Below are 25,962 nucleotides of genomic sequence, written 5' to 3' on the forward strand. Positions count from 1 at the left end.
GACCATAACATGCACACTGCTACAGATAAGAGCCGAGCCGGAATGGAATCCATGATAGATAAACCCCTCAGGGACAACAATGAGAATAGAGATACCAGGAGGATAAGGGGAAGGTGGGGGAGAAAAGGGGAATCGATCACAAGGATGAACATATAACCCCCTCCCAGGGGCACAAGCAATAGAAAAGTGGTTGAAGGGAGACAGAGGATGATGTAAGATATGAAAATAATAATCTATAACTTATCAATGGTACACGAGGGAGGGTGGACAGGGGAGGGAGAGGGAAAGTGAGGAGCTGATATGAAGGGCTCAAGTAGAAAGAAAATACTTTGAAAATGATGATGGCAGCATATATACAAATGTGCTTGACACACTGGTTGAATGTATGGATTGTGATAAGAGATGTAAGAACCCCCAATAAAAGTATTAAGAAAAACACACACACACAAACTTCCATTGGCAGACATAAGATGGTTGGACATGAATCTAACACAGGTCTTTCACATAGGTGGCAAAATGTATAGAACTGAATCATCACTATCCTCATTCCCTTTGCTAAGTGCTATAAGTTACTTGGTATATGCCTATATCCCCTAGTGGCACATATATTTTGTTGAATGTCTGGGTCATTCTCATTCTTTTCTTACTCCTATACCTCACATCTCCTATTCCACAATTCCTCCTAGTCCACAACCCAACTATGATAGTTCAGTTTTGTGTCAACTTGGCTGGGCCGGGAACCTCAATAGCTTAGCGGTAGAGTAACTCCCAGAGTGTGACACAACATAATGTAAATAACTCCAGGACACCCTTTAACCAGGTCACAGCCTGATGTCATTTCCTAAGGGGCATGACCTACTTTGTGTATTTAAATAGATGCGGTCTCTCTTTTTGCTAGTGTAGATCCTGTATCTATCTATGGCATTGACCTCCAGTTCATTTAACTTGAGCCAACAGCTCCTCATATTGCCTGTCAATCCTTGGAGCTAGCAGTGGCCTTTCATACTATGTCATCTTGCAATCCAGCTCTGTATCCATCAGCTGCAGCCTTCCTGCATGCTCCTTCTGCCTCCTGGTTCTTCCGGCTTCCTGGCTTCTCAGCTTCCCAACCCCCACAGGCCTAAGAGTCAGTAAAAGCCTTGAGCTTACCATCTGACACATGGACTTGAACCAAACTGGACTTGTACAAATGTGTGAGCCATCTTTCTTAATATTGACTTCTTTGTATACATACATAAGTGTCATTGATTTTGCCTCTCTAGGGAACCCAACCTAATACAGTAACCATCTTATTTACACACTGTAGGGACCCTGTGAATGTTAATAAATTCAATAGCACCGTTCTTCCTGTGATACAAAGACAGTTTCTTGAGGATGCATAGCTTTAGGAATGATTTCCCAGCAATTTTGAAGGTGCTGAAATCTAGAGGACAAGGACTTGTATAATCTGCAAAGGTTCACTTGAATAACTGACCCAACCCAACTGTCATACAGACACCGAGAGCCAGTAAAACCATTAGGATTGTTAGCTTTGATGTTAAATGAGCAGAATAAACAAACGCCAGTCCAAGAGGAACTGCTTCTGCTATCCTCTCCCTTTCAGCTTTCCAAAATCAAGTTATAATGTTTGAATGTTTCAGACATTTCCTTCAAATAGGTTTCCTTTCATTGTCTGTTTCAATGGGAAAATAGATTCTATGGTAGCAAAACAGCATGCACATTTAAAATATGCTACTTCTTCTTTGTTTTTTAAAGGCCTTTTCTGATATTTTTTTGACATGTTAGAGAAAAAAGGAATGACTGTTGACATTGTTCTAGGGTAAGGCAGTTGTGCTTACCTTCTGCTACTTCTCTAAATGTTGTGGTCCTGGCTGTACACAAGTTGACAACATAGGTGATTATATATATAAAGCAACAACTGTCGTAGTAAGTAGTGGAATACATCCTCTTCCCTAAAATCCAATGCCTTGACAGGTAAAATGAATATATGGATGCTTTAAGGCACATTGAAGGGCTCATGTGAGCCACTGTGGTTTTGGAATCCAGGGCTTTGAGTATATTCGTTTCACGTTTTTCTTTCGCACCTCTCTTTCTGTATCTGTTTTTCTAAGGCCAGGATGATTGATAAAATGATCTAATAATGAGATAGCCCAGGGTGGCAATTTAGTCAAACACACTATGCAATCCCCCTACAACAAATACCCAAGAAGCTAACTAACACAGATACTGATAACAGTGCCAGAAAATCGAGCATCAAAAAGAAGGGTGAAGAATCACATTAAACACTGATTAGAAAGAGAAACTGTGTGAAAACTGTGAAGAGGAGAGCTATGGGTCAGAGGTGGCCTGCCAGCCAGCCTGGTGCGGTATGGGCTGGAAAAGATGTGGAGCAAAGTGAGCAACAATTCCAGAGGGCGACATTGGAACCCAGCTTCCACAGAGTTCATAATAGGAGACGGAGAAATCGTACAATAACGCGACAAAACTGATTAAAGGAAAAGAGATATCATGGTGTAAATGAAAATAACTTCAAATAAGTGTTATTTACTCACCAAAAAGATGAGTCATTCTAATCTCATAGTTAGTCTCAAAAAAAAAAAAAAAAGAGTTACAGTCTCAGAAACCTCCAAGTACCATTTGACCCAATCCTACAGGGTAGTTATGAATTGGGGAATCGATTCAATATTGTTGAGTAATCATCAAAGTAAAGAAGAAAATCAAAATCACTCAGAAACGACAAAAACAACAATTGATAGGAAAATAAATCTATATACAAAAAGAATCCAACACAGAAAATTAACTGGATAAAAAACATTTAAGACCAAACAAAAAATATTCATACCTACCATTAATTACACTGAATATAAATTGATGTAGTGCAACAATCAAGAGACGGAGTGTGGCTAGGTGAATTTTTAAAATATGTATGACCCATCAATATGTTGTCTCCAAAAGGCATGCCTTAGGCACAAGATATAAGGAAAAGCAGAGGCTATATAGAAAGCAAAAAGTAAACAAAAGAGAGCAGGACTAGCAATAAGTTTTGATAAAATAGACATTAAATTAAAATCCATTATGAAGGACAAAGAAGGACATTATGCAATTCACCAAGAAGGCATAAGAAAATAAAATGTATGCACCCAATTAGAGAGCTAAAAAAATTATAAAAGGAGTTCAAACAGAACTGAAAAGAGAAATAGAAAAAAAATTTCTACAGTAATAGTAGGAAACATTAATACATCAATTTCAACAATAGAAAAAATAAGAAAAAAACTCAATAAAGATCTAAGTACACAATAAACCAACTCAAATTCTCAGTCATACACGGAACATGCTACCTGTCTCCAGCACAGAGCGCATTTTCTCCATTGCATGTGAATTGTTCTCTGGATGAGACCGTATTTTAGATCGCAAAACAAGCCTCACTAAATTAAACACCAACACAATGAAAAGCGTATCTCTGACTATAAAACTATAGTCAGTAACAGAAAGATCAAACTGTTAAAATTAACTGTATGGAAACTGAATAACACGGTATCTAAGATAAAACTATTATGCCAGAGGAGAATGTAAAGTTTAGTTATAATCAGATGAGAATAAAGAATCGACTCTCTTCTTTGGGTTTTTATTCAATTCTATTCAGGGTTGGTTTTTTTTCACACTATGGGTTTTAGTTTCTCAAACATATTACATTATTCCTAACGGAAGTATCCTACAAGACAGAATTTAACCTTAACCTAATACAGCCATACACTGGGATTTGGTTTAGAGCAGTAAAAAAATTTCTCTGCATGGATTGCCCATGAACACCACCTAACAAATAAACATAATTTTTTGCATGCTAGAAATGTGATTATCTTCAAGCTGCTCCTTGTGATGTAATACACATCAATTCCTTAGTCAAATTACTCAAGTTTTTCTAATCCCAGTTCCATTCATTTAATAACTAAGTCCATTGAAATAACGTAGTCTCACCCTGCCTTTTAAAAAATATGTTAGCTCTACTATTGAAATTTTCAAATATTCCCAAAGTAGAAATAATAATAGCATAATAATCATGCAGATACACAACACTGTGCTTCCATAACTATCAATATAATTTCAATCTAATCATGAGAAAATATCAAACTATCCCCAATTAAGGGACATTCCACAAAATAACTGACCAGTGTTCTTCAAAAGGAACCCTGATAGTACAATAATTAAGCACTCAAGATGCTAACTGGAAGGTTGGTGGTTCAAACTCACCCAGTGACTCTTCAAGTAAAAGAGCTGGAAACTTGCTTTCCAGAAAATTATAGCCAAGGCAAGGAGGGGACGAGGAAGCACTGGACTTGGTGTTTGACAGGTGCTGACTTAGGTGAAAGGGAGGATGGAAATCCACAAAAAGGAGAAGAGAAATCAGGTAGGAGTAGAGGGTGGAGTAGAATATGATTATGTAGGATGTTGGCATTAGGAGAAATTAGACTATATGAGTACATCTGTATTTGTGACCTCCGAGCTATTTTTGAAAATTCTCTGTAAGTCTATACTTAGGACTAGAACATGGTGGCAGGGGTTGATGCATGGTTTGAACTGTTGAATGCAGAGTAGATGGTCTGAAATATAAACCCCTACCTAATCACAATTTTTTTTTAAAACACACACACACACACACACACACACACGCACAAAAAATATCCTATGTGGCAGTTCTCCTTTGTCATGTAGTGCCATTAGAAGTTGGAATTAACTCGAGCGCACACAATGACAGCAACTGTTCAAGAGTGCCAGGTCGTGCAGAACAAGGGAGATGGAGAGACGGTCACACACCAGAGACGAAGGAGACTTGATAAGAAAATGCAATGTGGGATCCTAGACTGAATCCTGAATTTAAAAGGAACAATCTGAGACACACACACCCTCCCAAAAAAACCCAAGCCCACTGTTATCAAGTCAACTTTACTTCATAATGACAGTAATAGGAATAAAAATGAAATTAGAATAAAACCTCTAGGCCAGTTAGGAGTATGGCACTGATGTTAACTCCCCAGTTTTGAACATTGCGCCATGATTAGGTAGACTGTTGACATTAGGAGAAACTAGATTATATGAGTATTTATGTATTTGTGACCTCTTTTAAGACTTCATAAATGTTCTTAAATGACACTTGACATCGAGTCTCTTTTGTATCCTAAAACAGAGCCACTTTGCCAAATATCTAGTAACATTTCTTTATGGCATGTTCTTATCACAATCCATACATACATCCATTGTGTCAAGCACATTTGTACATTTGTTGTCATCCTCATTCTCAAAACATTTGCTTTCTACTTGAGCCCTTGGTATCAGCTCCTCATTTTTGCCCCTCCCTCCCCCATGAACCCTTGATAATTTATAAACTATTATTATTTTGTCATATCTTACACCATCCTGACATCTCCCTTCACGCACTTTTCTTCTGTCCATCCCCCAGGGAGGAGGTTATATGTAGATCCTTGTCATCGGTTCCCCCTTTCTACCCCACCCTTCCTCAACCCTCCTGGTATCACCACTTTCACCACTGGTCCTGCAGGGATCATCTGCCCTGGATTCCCTGTGTTTCCAGTTCCTATCTGTACCAGTGAACATCCTCTGGTCTAGCCGGATTTGTAAGGTAGAATTGGGATCATGATATTGGGGGCAGGAAGCATTTAAGAACTAGAGGAAAGTTGTATGTTTCCTTGTTGCTACCCTGCAACCTGGCAACTCCATAATTTCTTTGTTTCTGAAGAGCCACATTTATTTCACATAAGAGTTATTAGATTCACTCTCAGATAGAACACAGATGGGCCAGATAGAACACAGATGGGCTAACAGATTCATTTTCACAAATGATGGTTAATATCCTAAGAAGAGATGAATCTGAGGAAACTTTATCTTCGTGAGCTTGTTAGCATTAGGTGAGTATAGTCTATGGACCAGCCAAAATCCTTCCTCTGGCAGCTCATGAGAAATGCAGACTCTCAGGGTTCCTCCCACATCTGCTGAGTCAGAATCTGGATTGTCATAAAATTCTCAGGTTATTTATTTGTGTGTGAGCTGTTGCTTGAGGAAGACTGGGGAAGGTGCCTAAAAAGATCTTCAGCGTCCATTTCTCCACTCCATCAGTGGTGGACCTAGAGTTGGCTCTCCTTGGGAATGCTTTAGGAGGCCTTCCCCTCCCCCTCATAACTTCTAGCCAGAGCTGCATGTGGGCAGGTAGGCAATAGCACAGGTGAGGTATGTTTGTGTTGTTGTTGTTTTTTATCGTTATTTGCTTTCTCCGCTGACTCCTCAGAAGGCATCTTAAGAAAACGTACGGAAGCCTTTTGAAAGTAATTGTTGTTCAGTCTGTTTGCTTGGCTCACTGCAGCGCGTCTACCTCAGAGGACGTGTAGGATGAAGATGCCATGCTTTGGCTTAACAAGATGTTGCCTTCCGGGTTTGCTATGAGCCTGGGTCACCTTGACCGGTGATGGCTGCCTACTCCCAGGGAAGAGGGTGGAGTGTTTCCATTGTACCTGAACTGGCTCATCCACGTCCGTTGTTTTATTGTAGAGCGTTTGGGTTTGTTTTATCAAAGAGTCATATTTAAAACATGTGGAGATATTCTAATCTCACCTTAGACTCCAAGGAATCTGATGCTGCTCTTGAAACCAGAGCTGATTCTGGCTCTGAGTATTGCAGTTTACAAAAATGGAATAAAGGTGTTTAGAAAACAATGATGCAACATGTGTTCAAATATGCTTAATACAATTGTTATAAGAGCTGTAAGAGGCCCCAATAGAATGATCTTTAAAAAAAGAAAAAGAAAAACTGGAAAACAACCAAAAAAAAGAACAAGACCCCTTTTAATAGTATCTGAATGCATCTGGAGGATTCTAAAGGAAATCCTAGCCATCATATGTTTTCACTTATAGCATTACTTAGATGTGTATCTTACAAGGGTTTTTAGGCCAACCAAAATATTAGTTTCATGTGAAAAACAGTTCACAATATTAATATTCTTTAATATCATATAATATCAGCTTCATATTCTGTTGCCTCAGTTTGGGTCCACACCGCTGACCTTTCAGTTAGTAACCAAGTGCTTTCTGTAAAATATTAGGGGCTTTCGGGGTAGGGAGCTTGAGAATGAGCATGGCTATGGAGTTCAGTGGAACTGACTCCACTCAGGCTCTGTGAACTTGAGCCTGTCTACTGAAGTCTGTCATGTCATAACTCCACGTCCCAGGCTCCTATTTCTCGGTGCTAATCATGGTTACAGAAGGGGATATCAAGAAGAGTAAATGAGTTACTGCCAAGCATGGAACCTGCCTACACTAGGGACTATATTATTTCTCCTTTCCTCTCTGAAGCTCACACTTCCCAAGTGGAAAGAGAGAGGATTAGACAGTGTGGTCGACACATGCTGTTCAGCTGTGAAGCTCCGGTGGTGGAAACTGGAGCCATGAATTGGAATGGACCATCCTTCCCTGCATATTTATGTTGGCTCTTTGGCCTCAGTTGTTTGGAAGTGATTTTTGTCTGTAGGATACTGTTTTTCACACACGGTGGGTCATACACCGGACCCCTGGTGGGATAATGAGTTATCCATTGGGCTGCTAACCACAAGGTCAGCAGTTTGAATCTACCAGCTGCTGCTGGGGAGACAGATGTGGCTTTTATACTCCTGTCAACAGTTACAGTCTCAGTAACCCACAGGGCAGATTACCCTGTTCTACAGGGTCACTTGGAGTTGGAAACTACTCAATGACAGTGAATTTGTTTTTTAGGTTTGGGGTATGTCATACAGGAGCCCTGATGGCCCTGTTAGATAAGTGTTGAGCTGCTAACCACAACGTCAGTAGTTCAAACCCATTCGTTGCTCCATGAAGAGCAAAAATAAGATTGTATATTCTCATAAAGATTTACAGCCCTGGAAATGCTACACACGGTCACTCTGACTCAGAGTAGACTAATGGCAGTGGGTGGAAAGATCATACTACAGCATCACACACCCACACCCATGTAGAGTTCAAACAGACACACACACACACACACACACACACACACACTATATAAGGGGCTTCAAAAAGTTTTGAGAAAAATGGAATGAAAAGCATGGGATTTTTCCATGGATTTTTAAATCCCCACTCCTATAAAACAATAGTATAATATGAGGAACCTGTTAGTGTAATGGTTATGTGTTGAGCTGTGATCCATAAGATCAGCAGTTCAAAACCACCAGCAGCTCCACCGGAGGAAGACAGGGCTTTCTACTCCCATCCAGAATCGCAGTCTGTGAAACTCACAGGGGCAGGTCTACCTTGCCCTGTGGGATTGCTGTGAGACAGCATAGATGTGGTGGCAGTGAGTCAAATATATGTACATATAGATTTATCTTGAAGCCCCATATTATTTATGTAAGCTGTGTGTTTATGATATAAAAGCACTATAAAATATATATTATTAAGCAAGCTAGGGCTCCCATATTTTTTATTCTAAAATGTTTTCTACCACTGTTCAAGTGTCTTATGCACAGTATTTGCAAACTATTATAGATGACTTGAGACAAGTACATGTGCACAGAAGCATCGTAAGGGGATTCAGCAGTCACTGACATTCCCTGAATCAGAAAACACAAACTCAGAATAGGAAAGTGCCATGAGATAGCAGCGGAATCATTCCAGTGACAAATGGTGGCTTCAGAACACCTGGGTTTGAGCACACCATCCGAAAGTATTGTGCACTAAGTAGAAAATATGAGCACTGGGTAAGTGAGCAGTAAAAAAAATGAGAGAAAGAAAATCTCATTCCAAAGTCCATTTCAGTACTTAGTATGGTTTTTGAGACATCGTTTAAGGAAGGATAATTGGATGCAAAATAATTTTAACAGAAGGCCACTATATGTGTAACCAAGCTCTCCATGAGACAACCATCTCATTCTAAGACATAAGAAACCTTGATTTAGCCATGGTGAAATACCGCTCCTTTCCCACCAACTGCTGGGTTGGTGCCCAAAAGAGCTAAAGCAAAAATCACATCCTCACACTAAGGCATGTACAGAGAAAGATGTATAGGTAGGTACGTAGGTCAGTAGGTTAGTCAATCAATTGTTAGATGGATAGATGGATGGATAGATACACAGAAAGATAGATAGATGATGATAGATAAAAACTTATCGACATGGAATGAGGAATAAGTGTTCAGATAAAAGGGACTAAGGCTTGATGTAACTGAAGGATCAATCACCTAAACATCAAGCAGGCATCGTGGATGGTACAAACAGGCAAGCATTCAATAACTAAGCAAATGATTGGTGGTTAGAACTTACCCAGAAGACAGACCTGATGATTTGCTTCCAAAAAAGCACGTGCTTGAAAACCAGAGTAGAAGCACATTCTTCTCTGCACACATAGGGTCTTCATAAGATGGACTCGACTTTAGGGGAGCTGATAATACCACACATGAATTTCTCATAGTTGTAAGCCCTGGGAGGTGATGCCTCACATCACTCTATGCCCTCTACCAAGGTCAGCAACATTTTTTTGTGAAGGACAGGTAAGAAATATTTGTAGCCTTGCAAACTATGTTGTCTTGATCATATCTACAACTCATGTTTGCCATTGTACCGTGAAAGCAGCTATAGAAAATAGGTAATGATAGAGTGTGGCTGAGTTTTTACCAATCTTTACATACAACGCAGAGGCTGGCTGGGTTTAGACCCCAAACTATAGATTATCCAAAATGATTTCTATATTCTACTGGATAAGAGATATAAAGTTTCTTCTTAAGGTTTTTTTTTCAACCAAGAAAAATAAATGCAAAAAGAAAAAGTGCGAAGCTCATCAAATCCATTTGGTTTGCTTGGGATACATAAGTGCCTTGTTACATTTTTCATAGTATTTTTATTTGGTGGGTGATTATAGAGATATGACTTTAAGTAAATTCTAGTCTCTGGGAGCTAGGCACTTGCTGGAATTGAGAATGAATGGAATGTGTGTTGTTCTTGATATATTTGATGGGGAGAATTTCTATGTAAAACATTAGCATTCTGCTCACATATTTGGGTTTAAAACACCAAATAGATTTTCTTCAGAGTTAATAGGCTCAAAGTCTGTGGTTTCATTGTATAGAATAAGTGCCTGGGAACAACTTTTCATCCTTTATAGATTGAATTTAGTCCTACTATCATGCTGATAATTTTTAACAATACTGTTAACCGTTACCTTCTATTTTGATTGTGAACAACCTCTCCCAAAACTAACCAGTTGCCGATGAGCGATTCCAATCCTTTTCTATGATTTTTCAAAGACAGATTGCCAGACCTTTACTCCAAGGGATATCAGGATGAATTCAAACGGACCTTTTGTTCACACTCACTGCCGTCGAGTCCATACTGATTCATAACGACCCTGTGGGATAGGGTTGAACTTCCCCTATAAGGTTCCGGGACTGTAACTGTTTACAGGAGCAGAAACTCTGTCTTTCTCTCAAGGAGAGAAACGAAGCACTGACCTAGCAGCTAGCAGCCCAATCTGTAACCACTATGCCAGTCGAGCACTTAACCTTTAGAGGTGTACCAAGGGTCCTCTCTCAAGGTTAGAAATCACCATTTTGCACAATGATGGCGTAGAACATAATATACAGCAGTGATTCTCAACCTGTGGGTCGCGACCCCTTAGGGGGTCATCAAATGACCCTTTCACAGGGGTTGCGTGATTCCTAACAGTAGCAAAATTACAGTGATGAAGTAGCAACAAAAATAACTTTATGGTTGGGGGTCACCACAGCATGAGGAACTGGATGAAAGGGCCACGGCATTAGGAAGGTAAAGAGCCACTCATCTAGAGGAACTGCCTCATGTTGCATCTAATCCGTGCTTTAAAAGCCCAGGGAAGAAGCATCCAGTTCTGCGTCCGTCAGAGGAGACTGGCCCCTGTGATTAGGGAAAGTGGTGGATAGTGTCGAACAGTGGTTCTCAGCCACTTGGGTGCTTTGGGCCCCCAAATGCCATTTTTTCCTCCTAGACATGAGATATTTGGGGGTGGCACCATGGAAGAGGATGAGTAGAGGCCAGGGATGATATTCAATAGCGTATATTACGTGGGACAGAGCCCCACAACACAGAATGTCAATAACGCCATGTGAGAAATCCTGGTCTAGACCAACTTTTTTTTCTTATTCTTTATTCCCACGTTTGTAGACCCACTTTTGTGCTTGTGTAGCCCAGAACCTGACCTGGGCTAGCCCTTCCAAGTGTACTGTTCCCTTAGACTGTAGATCAAGAAGATGGAGCTACCTGGAGCCCAAAGGCCCTATTATAGACCTCATCCTAGGTGCCCCAAACCCTCTCGGTACCTTGTGGACCTTGACGCATACTTGCCCTCTCTGGAGCAAATGCCTTGGCCTTCTGTTCATTCAGGGCTCATTGCCCAAGGAGCAGACCCCAGCTGGGGTCAAGGAATAGACACACACATTCCTTCATAGTGGTAGAAAGAGCTAGGGGGTGGTGGGGGGGCTGTGTGTTCAAACTCCATTTGTTATCTTGACCCAGCCAAACAATTGTTCAAAGTGGGTTGGTTGATTTAACCTGTGGAGGACCTATAAGACCACCTTGCATCCCTGCAGGTTTGGGAGGTCCGCTCCCCGGAGGTCTAATCTCTTCAAGTTCTTAATGCCTAAGTGCTTCCATCTTGAGGTGTGTATGTTTTCCTCCGTGTGTGAGGACAGAGTTAACAGGTGGTTCCCAATTACGACTGGCACAATAGCAAGCCATGGGATGTAGAGAACCCCAGACAGCAACAGCCATAGGACATGACCAAGGAATTCTAGATTCATCTGATTTGGGCCTTCTAAGATTGTCCTGCAGAACTTAGAACAGGTCTAAGTTCTAGGACAGCAATTTATGTAAAAGAATCTGAAGATTCAGTATCAGCCGGCTTTCAAAAACTCACTGCCATTAAGTTGATTTGAACTCATAGAAGCCCGGCAAGAGGTGCGGAGGAGTGTAGAATTGCCTCTGTGTGTTTCTGAGGCTATAGATCTTTATAGAAGAAGGAAGTCTCATCTTTCTTTCCCCAAGGAGCAGCCAGTGGTTTTGAACCACTAATCTTGGGGCCAACAGCCTGACATTTAATCCACTATACCACTGGGTTTCCTTACCAACAGGCTAGAGGACTCAACAATCAAGGCCAGGATTCTGTTTTGGTCCTATTCTATATTCTTATAGAGTCAGCATTTTTTATCCTTATAAACAGACACCTAAGCATTCTTAAAGCATGATTTGCAGTGAATTGCTGTCTGTGGAACCCTATTTAGGTGCAAGTGGGGGGATTACTATCGCAAGCAAATTACTTGGTGAATATCTTGTTCCCCTGGTCTAATTCATTGGGTCTAGATTTTCATTCATAATGTTTGTTTACAGCCTGGCACACAGGGCTGCATTAAGATGTGTTAGAAATAAATTCTTATATCCTTTTCCTGGATCTTCCTTAGAGATACGTGTCATCTGCGAAGGAAGGGGAATAAAATACATAAAAGCACACACACAGAAACACCTGCTTTATATTCATAGCTAATGTGCAACCAAAAGGAATGTGGTTAAGCCGGAAATTCTTTTTGAAATGACCTTATAATATCTTGTGAGATACTAGAAAGTGTTCCCAAGTTGTTTGCTTTTATTACAAAATATTCTCTGGAGTGATTTAAAATTTTTCCTTCTGTAGGAAAATTATCATTGATCTGCTGGGATGAGCTTTTAGAATACAAGTGGAATTATGTCCGTCCCTCTTTGGCTTCCCTGGAATCATTAGCAGGATCGAGTTGAGATACTCTGACTTGGAGTCCTTTTCTAACTTGAGCCAGAGTCAGAATGACCTTGCAGGGTAGGGGTAGGGGGGAGGGGGGACAGGGGAGCTTATAAAAACAGATCTTACTGGGCTTTTTTAAAAAATCTGGGGTGGAAGCCTAAGAATTTGCCTAACAGGTTCTTCCCTGCTACTGGTCCTGCCTTTCTAAAGTTGCACCTTGAGAAATGATCAGCAACCTTGCTCTATAACGAGTCAAGTCAGAGAAAAATGAACAATTGCTATATGACTCATGGTAACCCCATATGTTTCAGAATACAACTGTGCTCCATCGGGTTTCCAATGACTGATTTTTTTTCCCCCATAAAGTAGATTGCCAGACTTTTCTTCAGAAATGCCTCTGGGTAGACTTGAACCTCCAACCTTTCAGGCAGCAACTGAGTTCTTAATTGTTTGCACCACCCAGTCCTTGTAAAGGATAAGAGGATATATACTCTAGGTGTTGCAGGCCCTGGTACCAGGAAAGCAGCCATGCACCACGGTTCCATAAATGGGGATAGCTGTGTTCCATTCAACTTTAACTCACCCAAAAGGCAGAGTTGGAGTTTGCTGACCCCAGACACAAACTAAAGGGTCTTCAGGCAGAATCTTTAACCTCATGTTCTATTAATGTCCTACACGGAACTCCAGTGCAAATATCCTGACAATTGTAAAACCCACCACCTCTTTCAGCAAGTGTGACTCCTTACCCCAAGGCCATGGCGTCAATTCAACTCACAGCAACTCTCTAGAAATAGAGTGGAACTGCTCCACAGTGTCGCCTAGGCTGGAAATCACTGCTGGAGCAGACAGCCTCCTCTTTCTCCCTGGGAAGGATTAGTGGATTTGAACCACCCAGCTGCAGTTAGCAACCCAATGCTGATCCCACAAGGCCGCCAGGGCTCCTTTGCACTCACTCTCCTTAGTAGACTCAAGATAGTCCCTTATAGCAGGTAAAGAAAAGGGGAAAGTTTAATGAGAAAAGAAGGAATAGAATTAGCATGGAAGAAATCTTTTCAACCCCAAATCACAAGACGTTGAAATTATCTTTTAAATCTCCCCTGTCCCCTAACTGTTTGTCCCACAGTGTGAATTCAAGGATCGCAAGCCTTCTAGAGGAGAGCACTCTATTGGGCTTTACTCCATGAACACTGGCCTAAAGCTTCTGTTTCCAAAACTTCCTGGACAAAGCTTATTCTGACTTATCTGGGGCTGCTCTCACAGAGAGAAAAGCAGGTCCAAAATGAAGAAGAACATGTGAGTGATTGCTATCGTCTATGCTGTCCGTCTGAAACCTCTCACTGTTCCTACGCTTCATCTCCCTACCACTTAAGAGAAAAAGGCATTTTCAGTTCATGCCTCGTCTTTATCCTTCCAGGCAGGCCAACAAGCCCAAAATAACTTGTCTCATTGTTTCACTGCAAGGCATTAAATTCACTGGACAAAGAAGTCTTATTTCCGTCTCTACCACCCATCGCCGTTAGAAAGAGGAGGACTGGAATTGGGACTCAACTGTGTTACATATTCACGCAACCACAGAGTGATTGGATTGTGCTGTCTCTGCAAGGGGGGAGTTATGCATTTTAAAGTGTTAGCTGAAATTGTTGTGAAAGGTTTCTCTAGTTTTCATTTGAGTTGAAAAATAACAGTGTCATCTCCCTCCACGAGAGCCAATACCACACCAGTAAAAGAATGGGTAAACAAAGACGAACAATAACACCTCAAGATAAACCCAACTCTTTAGTTTCCTTTTAATTACTGGAAGTCATGTCAATTTACACATTCTACTTGTATACGTACTTCGTAACATGTTCCTGTGGTTTCACTCCAAAATGAATAACGGCAATAATGAGGAGTTATTATAAATAATTGGTTCCCTTCCACTTTTGATCTGGAATACTGCACCAAGATTACCGAGTATTTTTTTATTTCTCTGAATCCGATAGACCTTTCATCATTCAGTCCCTGACATTAGTATCAGAAATTGCAATAAATATCAAGGCACTCAACACAGAGTCTGGATTAATCAGCAAAGTTTTAGAATGAGGCAGAATCTTTCTGAAATTAGACATAATTTTAACACATGTATTATTATGTAATTAGGAGGCTACAAGAGGCTGAGGAGTGAGGTAGAAATATTTTAAATGTTAGACATCACCTGTGCTGAACAAGCACATAAGAAATACTCCGGGGTGCAGTAGCAATCAGAGGCGGAAATAGAAGGTTGTGCCTTTCCCAACACATTCTGCTAGACTTTCACACAAGACTCACCGAACAAATAAGGAAATCCCATACATAAGACTTAGCAAATAAATAACTTACCTGTTTTTCTTAACAGCAAGCATTTCTGCTTCCTGGGACCTTTATTAACCTGTAGGAGTCCAGAGATTACGTACTTCTGGAGGCTCTTTGTCTTCTTTTCCCATTTTAGTTTCATGTTTATCATTCACTTTGTCCAAATAAACAGAATCCTTCGGGTACCCCCTTCTGTAGGTTGGTCTTCGGTGGTATTACAACGATGGAGCATTGGCACAACTGGAATCTCCTCAATGGCAAATCTCGGGGAGCAGGATTGCTCTATATAAATGTAACTTACTCTCTGTGCTTGGGATATGGGAACATTTTTTTAATAAGTCATATCATTTTTCTTCATCCTATCTGGGATTTTAGTTCTAAAGGGAAATCATAGTAAAAGTAGGTTACCATATATCACTTCTCGCGCAAACGGTATATAATCGCCAATCTTAGCCTCTAAATATTCAACCAGATATTTCTTGATTTGCATTCTCAAAAAAATCACTGCATGGATACAAGTTTAATTTGATGCATTACCATAAATTGGGTTTTGAGGTAGGTGAGATGACAGGCGAGGTTACAGAAGTAATGGATCTATCCAAACCATTAAAAAATCCTTGTGGACTGTGATCCACAATAGACCACTGGATTCCCAATTGTGGTTCCATGACACCACAGGTTTGACCCCAATTATATCAGGGAGTTCTCAAAGCTCTACATTCATTTATTTTCTCTTAATTGAACCGCATTTGTATACACATATATAGCCCACCCCTTTGAAGGCAAAGGGATGAGGGATTTTTGCAACAGTCAAGCCACAGGCTGACACACTCTAAAGAAACTGCCATCACTGCTATAGATTTCAAGTACTCCATATTCTTGGGTCAGTTATTTTAAAACAGTCTTTTAAAACCATCAAAAGATTAGATAAGCAATTACAAAATGTGTTGATAAACTTTCCAAATTCAAGGATATGAAAAGACAAAACAATTAAATGAAAAACTTGATCACATAGTGAATTCTGGATAGACAAAACGCCTGCTCTGGCAGATTGCATCAAGACAATGAACACATTTTAAATATGTTTTTTCTATGATAGTAGTAGACCAGTGTTCCATGCCCTGGCTGTGGTCTTTCTGCTGCAGTTATGCATAAGAAAACACTTGAAATGGCAAATGCATGCAGAATTATTTGAGGGCAAGGTGGTTTCACAGCATAAAACAGTTCAGCAAACATATGGATTCATATATGGATATGTATCAGTGTGTGTGTGTGAGAGAGAGAGAGAGAGAGAGAAAGTGAGACAGAGTGTCAGGGAGAAGAAACAAATCTGGCCTGTTGTTGAGAATAAGTGTATCTATGGGCTGAATAGAAAGAAATTCATGAAACTTCTTTTAATTGTATTAGAGTTTAAATCATGAGCACTATGTTTGTAGAAAGATAAAGCATTTTACTTCTCTGAAGAGTAACAGTTTCAGAAACCCATAGAAACACTTCGACCCTGTTCTTGTTGTTGCAGTTAGATGCCATAGAGTTGGCCCTAACCCATAGCAACCCTCTGCACAACAGAACAAAACACTACATGGTCCTAGGCTGTCCTCACAGCTGTCCCTGTACCTGAGCCCATTGATGCTGCCACTGTGTCAGTCTGTCTCATTGAGGGCCTTCCTCTTCTTCAATGCCTCTCCACTTTACCAAGCAAGATGTCCTTCTCCAGGGACTGGTCTCTTCTGATAGTATGTCCAAAATATGTAAGGGGAGGTCTTGCCATCCTTGCCACTAAGGAGCACTCTGGCCTTACTTCCACTACAGGTCTGTTTGTCCTTTTAGCAGTTCATGGTGGTTTCAGTATCCTTCTCCAGCACCATAATTCAAGTGCATTGATTCTTCTAGGATCTTCCTAATTTAATGCCTTGTTTGCTGAAAGTAAGGAGAACGTGAAGCACTTATTGATGAAGATCAAGGGTTTCAGCATTCAGTTTGGATTACAACTAAATGTAAAGAAAACAGAAATCCTCACAACTGGACCAATAGGTAACACCATGATAGATGGAGAAAACATTGAAGTTATCAGGGATTTTGTCTTGCTTGGATTTACAAGCAATGCTCATGGAAACAGCAGTCAAGAGATCAAATGACGAATTGCATTGGGTAATTCTGCTACACAAGACCTCTTTAAAGTGTTGAGAAGCAAAGTTGTTACTTTGAAGGATTAAGGTGTGCCTGAGCAAAACCACAGTATTTTCAATTGCCTCATAGGAGTGTGAAAGTTGGACTCTGAATATGGAAGGCCAAAGAAGAATCGATGCCTTTGAATTAAGGTGCTGCCGAAGAATATTGCAAGCACCCTGTACTACCTAAAGAGCAAAGAAGCCTGTCTTGGAAGAAGCATGGCCAGAATTCTCCTTAGAGGCAGGGAGGGTGAGACTTCCTCTCTCGTACTGTGGGCATGTTATCAGGAGAGACCAGTCCCTGGACAAGGATACTATGCTTGGTAAAGTGGAGGGAAAACCGAATTGATACAGTGGCTGCAACAATGGGCTTGAACCTAACAATTGTGAGGATGGCATAGGACCAGGCAGTGTTGTATGCAGGTTAAGATGAGTCAGAGCTGACTAGGCTGCCCCAACAATAAAAACCATAACAAACTGGAGAACAATGAGAGCCCCAGATCCATTGACAGGGTTCCTACTTGGATTAGGCTTTTATTGAATTCCTTCTGACCAACTGACTAATGATGCGTAAAGTCTCACCCTCAGGCAGTGTGCATTAAAAAGTGGTTTACCTCCACAAGCCTCCCCGAGCCAACCCAGGGATTGGCAGTCTCCTTTAGGGGCTTGCCTGGGCATGTCTTTGATAAACTCAAAACTCACTGCCATCTGTCTCCTCATAAGGACCCTACAAGGAAGACTGGAACTGCCCCTGTGGGTTTCTGAGATTATAAATCTTTACCTGAATAAGTCTCACCAAGAAGCTGTTGATTCTAAACTGCTGACCTTCTGGTTAGGGACTCAAAACATCATCTACCACACCACCCAGGCTTGTAGGGTTTCCTTGATGGAGACTGTCCTGGTTCGGTCTTATGAACACTCTTGTGTCTAACTACCATAATCCATGTGCCCCGATCCTGGTTCTGTTCTGTCCCGATCCTGATTCTGTTCCTCCTTCTGTAGCCCTACATGCCACTGCGACCCGTTGCCAACCATGCTTTTCCCAAACTAAATCTCAGCAAACCCTTGGGCGCCATGATGCTCTCCCTCATTCAGACTACATGTCTTTGTCTCTGTCTGTCTTTGTTCTTTGTGAGATGTAATAAGTGTTATCCTTAAGTTAAAAAACAATAACTTTACATGCAAGAATATTTTAACTTTAATTTTGTACTGGTGAACAGTTACTAAAATATTTTCCAAATATATATCCCTAGCCAAATTTAAATTATTCTCTCGTCCACCTAGTTAGACTTCTAAGAGCAGTGGAAGAGAGAAAAGAATGGAATGGTACCTTCATAGAACTGAGAGACAGTATTAGTCAACCCAAAATTCTATATTCAGTAAAACGGCTTTTAAGCACAGGGGAAATGCAGACAAAGAAAAGCAGAAAATGCTTCTAAGGAGGGTGTGTATCAATATGGTACTTTAAACTAGACATATTCATGATAAACTAGACATATTCATACTGGCCTTGCTGAGGAATGCAGTTCTGGGAACTCAACTTTCAATGCTTTTGACTTGTAGTACTTGGTAATGAGCCGATAATATTTTGCTTCAGCTACTGCATCTGGGAAATAGGCGTAAGAAAAGGAAAAATGGGGAGCCAGAGGGGGAACACAGGAATGCTTGAAAATGCTTGGAGGAAGAGCAAAAGTGAACTTTCACTGCAAATATAACCCTCCCTAGCTTGGGACTGTCCGTGGGTATTGTGATGGTGAATAGCAGGTGTCAACTCAGCTAGGCTATGATTCTCAGGGGGTTCTACAAGACACAGAACTGATTGCTGTTCTGCAAAGGTCATATCAGGTCATGATGTGACTTGACCAACCCATCAGTTAAAAGAAAACCCAGGGCAGATGAGCCCTTCAGGACCAGTGGGGTGAGTGGTGAAACAGGGAGGGTAGAGGGAGAGTGGGTTGGAAAGAGGGAACCGATGACAAGGAACTATATGTGACCCCCTCCCTGGGGGATGGACAACAGAAAAGTGGGTGAAGGGAGACGTCGGACAGGGTAAGATATGACAAAATAATAATTTATAAATTATCAAGGGGCATGAGTGGGGCGGCGACCGGTGGGGGGGGGAGAGGAAAAATGAGGACTTAATGCTGGGGTCTTAAATGGAGAGGAAATGTTTTGAGAATGATGAGGGCAATGAATGTACAAATGTGCTTTACACAATTGATGTATGTATGGATTGTGGTAAGAGTTGTATGAGCCCCTAATAAAATGATATAAAAAAAGGGAATTCCCATGAGGGTTTGGTCTGCCTCCAGAAACTGTGTGTAAATGAAGATTCTGGCAGAGCTTCCTTACTCTCTTGTGGTCCTGCAATCTTTTCGTAGCCCGATTGTCTTAATTATCTAGTGCTGCTATCACCGAAATACTGTAAGTGGACAAGATGAACAAGCAGAAAATCATTCTTTCCACAGGTTATGAAGCAAATAGTCCTAATGCAGAGTGGTGGTCCAAGGGGAAGTCTTTTCCTCGCTGTCAGATCTGGAGAAGGTCCTGGTCTTCTTTCATCATCTACTGGCCCAGTGTTTCTTAAACACAATTCAAGCCATGACGAGGGTCTGTGGATCTTGGAACGTAGCCTAAAGGAGGTTTTGGCCTGCCACTTGGCCTAGAGATTTTGTAAGGCCCACGATTGTGTGACACAAACTGTGATGAAATGAAATGTCTTCATATGGCCCTTCTATCCATGTCTGAAACTCTCACCCAACAATTGGGTGGGACTACGCAAATGGAGCATGTGAAATACTAACAGGGGACGGGTCCGCTTAATTGCCATCCACTTGTCTATAAGAGCTATCACAGAAGCAGGTACAAATACATCTTTTAGGATCATCAAGGGAGAACCGTCAGCAGAACATGTTGGAAATCCCTACCTTGAGTGGTGGAGGCAGCAGACAACATGTTATGCCAAGGCCAGGAGCCAAGGTGAGGGGGTCACTAGACAAAGCAGAGGAGCACTGGAGAGAATGACATGGAGACAGAGCCACAGACAGGCTTCCTAGCCCACAGACAGCAGCCGAGGGGCCACGTGGCTGAGGAGCTGTTAGACTGGGTTGTCTAGAAAAACAGTGACAATCATTTTTGTGTCAGTAAAGCTTTATGTCTTCTCTCAAGAAAGCATCCCAGCCCGGTCCAACTTAAGTCCATGCGTCCCATTCCGTGCTAGCCAGGGTGACATCCAGACTCACGGCGCTGCAGGCCCGTGGCGCACAAGGTGAAGCAGGATGCAGAAGGGTCCCAGGCAGGGGCTGCAGAGTCCCTGGGGTCCAAAGTCAGTGAAAACATAGATGGGCACCCACAGGTCTCAGGCTCAAATGGCCCACTTTGCGCCACCATTGGAGGCAGGCGAAGAGTCCCGGGAAGCCGGAAGTCCAAGGGACAAGCAGAGAAAGGAGGAGTCCCTGGTGTCTCTCTTAGCAAAGGGACACACACACACACACACACCCCACCAAGCAGCAGCAGCAGGCTGTGTGACCTGATTGACAGGTTAGACTCCATTCAAGGTTCATACAAATTCAAGTTGACATAAAAACTAACTAGCACGGAGGCTGAGGACCAGAGAGAAGGTCTGTAGCTAGCTGAGGAGAGGCATTGCTGTGGACCAGTGACTGTATCTTGAATATTTTCTGGTCTTAGTTTGTGGTAACCTGTTAAATTCCCTAATAGGTCTCGTAATTAGAGTGTGTTTGTAAGTTCTGTGTGAGCAGTGCAGTGAACTACCAAACCCAGCATAAAAGGAGAGTGCTGTGGGAAGTCTGGTGTTTAGAAGAGGTAAAGAGAGAAGGCAGATGGACAGTATGTCTGTGACCTCTGCCTGTGGCCCTTCACTTTGGGGTAGTCAGAGGAGGTCACATATGGCCCCTGCATTGTATTTTACACAAACTTTTACAGTAAATCACACACACATACATTGGTACATACATATCTCATTGGCTTTGCTCTTCAAGAGACTGTAGACTAAGACAGGGCCGCTTGAGAGTTTGGGGGTGTCTACATCACAAATTAAGAAACTTCTGTGATTCTCAGTGTAGTGGGTTACAAGTTGAACTGCTAATTGCAAGATCAGCAGTTTGAACTCACCAGGTGTTCTGAGGGGACAAAATGAGGCTGTTTACTGCTGTAAAGATTACAGCCATGGACACCCACAAAAGCAGGACACACAGATTTCATACAGGAAGGAGAGGCCTATGGTAAAGCGGAAATAACCATCTCAGTGGAGGCCCAAACATCTCTGCCCTAGGCCTTTAGCCGTGCAAAAGAAGGATTTTGGAAAGGGACCACAAGACAATCGCTGGAGATTTAGGGGCAGAAAGAACAAAGAAACCAGGAAACCAAAGAAGAAACGCTTGGGGTAAAGGGCATGCCAGCACTAACTCAGGGTCTCAGGTTCAGGGTTTATAGAACAGGGTGAAAAATTAAGACACAGAGTGCTGCTAAAGTTCACAATGTCTTTATGCATAGTAATACATCAGGGTAGTGGTTATGCACCGGGCCGCGATCTGCATGGGTAGCAGTTCAAATCCACCAGCAGCTCCAAGGGAGAAAGATAGGGCTTTCTACTCCTGTGAACAGCTACAGTCTCAGAAACCCACAGGGGGTGGCAAAGATTTAGCGTTGACTCAATGGCAGTGAGTCTGGTTTTTTAGCATTTCTCCCCTTTTGGGTATTCCCAAAGAGAATGGACTACCTCGTCGACATCGTACAAGCCTAGCAAACTGTTGAGGTTATGTAATCTAGGATTAGGTGGAAGTTCTTAGATAGAGTGTGTATTTTATAAATATGACTTTGATTACATTAAAGAATGGAAAATTATTTTCTGGCTAGTGCTGATAAGAGCTTCTTCATTCTCTATTGCACTTATCAGGGCCAACCAGAATGCCTTGTTGCTGATGATTAAGGCATGGGTACAAACACTGTATTTTAAAAGCATTTTCTCTTATCTAGGAAAGAGCAAGGAGTTTGTCTCAATTATCACTAATTCCCAGCTGGTAGAGGGTCAGGTTCATAGACTCCTCAGGAGTTCACTGAGATCTTTTGTGGATTTGGTTGATATTTTTAACTGGATAAGTGAACTTCCATCACGGATCAAACTTTTACTGTTGCCTGCTGGCGGCTACAGGCCTCTGTGCTAGGGCTCTCTAAATGTTCATCTTTTCTGATCATTTAATCATAAGTTGAATGGAGAGGCAGAGAACCAAAATGTTATCCAAGTTCAAGTCCTATAAAAGTGCTCTAAAGGTATTAGGCAGTTGAACAGTTCCTCATCACGGCGGCGGACCCTTCTTCCCCTGTGGTACTGATTACTTACTCTTTACCCAAGTCTAGGAGTCGCTGGTGGACGGGGGGAGGTGTGTGTGTGTGTGTGGGAGGGGAGGCTTGACAGGTTCAGCTGCTAACAGAATGATTGGAAGTTCAAGTCTACCAAGAGCCACCTTGGAAGAAAGACCTTGTCATCTGCTTCCAAAACAACTAGGCAATGGAAAGTCTATGGAGTGCCATTGTACTTTGAAGCACATGGGATTGCCAGGAGTCAGAGTTGGCTCATAGCCATATAGATAATGTTCTGCGGCTCAAAAACCATATCTAAGTAATCTGTAGTTATAAATTGCATGAGCTACTGCCACAGTCACTTTAGCCCATAGTGATGACCACAACCCTTCTCTAGGGCAATAAGATCAAACTGGTCACATCACCTTATTTGTTTGTCTATCTATCTATTTCATATCACCATATTTAATTGTATGTTAAGCATGTATTTGATTGCAAGGGACAAAAACCCAATGAGTGGTTTTTTAAAACCAGGGCTTTCAACTTGTTCATTCCAGTTCAACCTCCTGCTAAGATTTTGCGTTGCCATGCCAGATGCACGGAATCAGACTCTACGTTTAACAGTATCCCCCAATTAATTCTTAGAGATCCCCACATGAGTCTGATGAATTCATAAGCATCACCTGATGATCATGTTAAACTATAGATCCCGATTCAGTATATCTGCAATGGAAATGCAAATTCTCAGCAAGGAGTCCCACCAGAATGATGAGTGTGTTGACAGATCTGCTCGACACCTCCTCTCTGAACAGCAGCTTTATTATCATCTGAGAATTTGTCAGAAATTCACTTTCTTGGCATCTCCTCCCTTACAACATCTACTAGATCAGAAATATGAGGATGAGGTTCAGCAGTCTGTGTTTGTACAACCCTCCAGGTAATTCCAATATACACCAATATTTAAGAAATCCTGATCTAAAAAAAGACAATTTCTTTTGACTGCTTTAATTGAATTGACCCCAACTATTCAAGGTAGGTTGAGGCTGCAAACTTTGCAAGAACCAGCGGGTAATAATAAGAGCGATCAAGAGAGGTAGAGTGCAGGGTCAAAGTGAGCCTTTGTAAAACATTCATTTATATATTTACAGGAGGCTGGTATTTCCCCCTTTAGTCCCACTTCCACACCCAGGAAACTTCCCTTTCAACTGATTGGCTGATCACATCACATTGCATTATCTAATGATTACGTTATATTGCATTATAGAAGAGCAATCAGTCCAATGTATATCAAACCACTGAAAGTCAGAGCCCAGTCAAGTTGGCACATCACATTAACCATCACACATGTCCTGTTAAGCTCCCTGTAACTTCCAGGAGCCTCCTGAATCACGCCGCCATCACTAAAGACCAGAGAAGAATCAGATCATGAAAGCACAAAGGATTTGGAGACCTTGAAAGGCAATTTATTACATATTTGAGTTTTGAGAAACATGTTTTTAAAGGAGCGTATTCAATAAAATATGTATGGTGAAGCCTCTCAGACAAAACTTGATTTTTGGTTTCCCCTCAACAGGGATTGAAGATATATGACATTTATATGTAGAATCCTCACTCACAAAATTCCATCGTGTCTAAACAGAGGTATTTATGGACAAAAGGATACAAATAGGAAATAAATCATGGTAGAGCACAACCCCTTGCCTATACTGTACAAGTCTCAATGCCCTTTTGCCGCTCAACACAGAGCTAGCAGATCAATGCTTCAACCAGAGTGTGGGTGGAGGAGCAGGCTTGATTTGATCCCCATCTGCCCCTCTCTCCATCCTTCTTTACTTTAGTCTCCTCTCCACTTCCAATCCCACCCTCTTGTTGCTATTACTTCAACCTAGGTTTCTAGCACCCTCAATCCTTTACCTAGCTAACTGCTAGTACTCAGGTTTAACTTAGGACGTTAACTCTTCCAAAAGGCCCCTCCTACAGCAATGTGCACAAACATAACTGTGAAGGTGGCACAAGCCTGGGCAGTGTTTCACTATTTTGAACACAGGAATCAGAGCCCACTTGATGGCCCCTAAAAACAGCAACAAGGTAAGACACCCACTGCTATCAAGCCAATCCTGACGCATGACAACGTTGCACAGGGTTTCCCGTGGCTTTCTGAATCTGTATGGGGCAGGTAGCCTTTCCCTCTCTGGCAGAGAGAGCTGTTAGTTTTGACCTGCCCATCTTGTGTTGGCAGTCCATTGCTTATCCAGTCACACACCAGCTCAGTAACCCACTGTGTATTTTCATTCTTCCGGCATTTCCTGTATCACATGCTTTTTATTCTTATGGAGCTTGACACCAGACATGAACAACTTTAGAGTGTAATCAGTGTCTTGTCCACTGTTGCATGTTGTAGGTTAAGGATATATATGACTGCAAGAGACAAACATATGATTAACAGAAAGGAAATAAATGAAGATTAATTCCCTTTTGCTTCCAAAACATAATAATAACAACAATAATAACAAAGAGAGACATACAGAGGTAGACCATTGGTTGCTTTGGTTGCTGTTATTTATAGCAGTGGTTCTCCACCTGAGGGTCACAACCCCTTTGGAGGTCAAATGACCCTTTTTGCTCATAACAGTAGCAAAATAATAGTTATGAAGTAGCAACAAAAATAATTTTATGATTGGGGGGGTCACCACAACATGAGGGACTGTATTAAAGGGTCACAGCATTAGGAAGGTTGCGAACCACTTATTTACATTAACAATAGAAATTCTGACTCTTTTTATAAATTCTTCATCAACCTTAGTTCATAATTGCTTTCATTTCATCCTCATGATTAGCACTTCGTGGATGAAAGGTGGCTACTGTACTTCCAGGCAAACAATTGAGGAAAAGGAGAAAATGAAATATTAACCAGGTCAATACCTTTCACCATGAAAGCAAATGGTTTTACACAGGTCCTGCAGAAGTCTTTTAGGTCTTATATTTAGAAATGTATCAAATGTGCATCCCTTTTTTACAAGAGTCTCCCGTATAAGATAAAAGCAGAGTTCGTATCAAGTGTGATGTTTGCATATTCATTGAATAGAAATATGAGGGAGTTGCACTTCAGGTAAGGGAAAACAATACTCTCCATTTAATACGAACCGAAGGCACTGTCAAGTAGATGTTGGATTGATAATAGCAAGATTAGGAGCTCATTCTTCAGGAAAAAGAGGAGGCTGTCTGCTCCTGTGAGGATTTACAGCTTCTAAAACATAGGTCACTCTAAGTCAGAAATGACTCAATGGGTTTTGTGGGTTTGGGTTTATCTCCGTTTAAGAGTCCTTGACTCACAAAGTGCACCT

Source organism: Echinops telfairi, unplaced genomic scaffold (assembly GCF_000313985.2).
Source record: "Echinops telfairi isolate 266 unplaced genomic scaffold, ASM31398v2 ScPeMD7_5592;HRSCAF=6446, whole genome shotgun sequence".
NCBI lineage: Eukaryota > Metazoa > Chordata > Mammalia > Afrosoricida > Tenrecidae > Echinops > Echinops telfairi.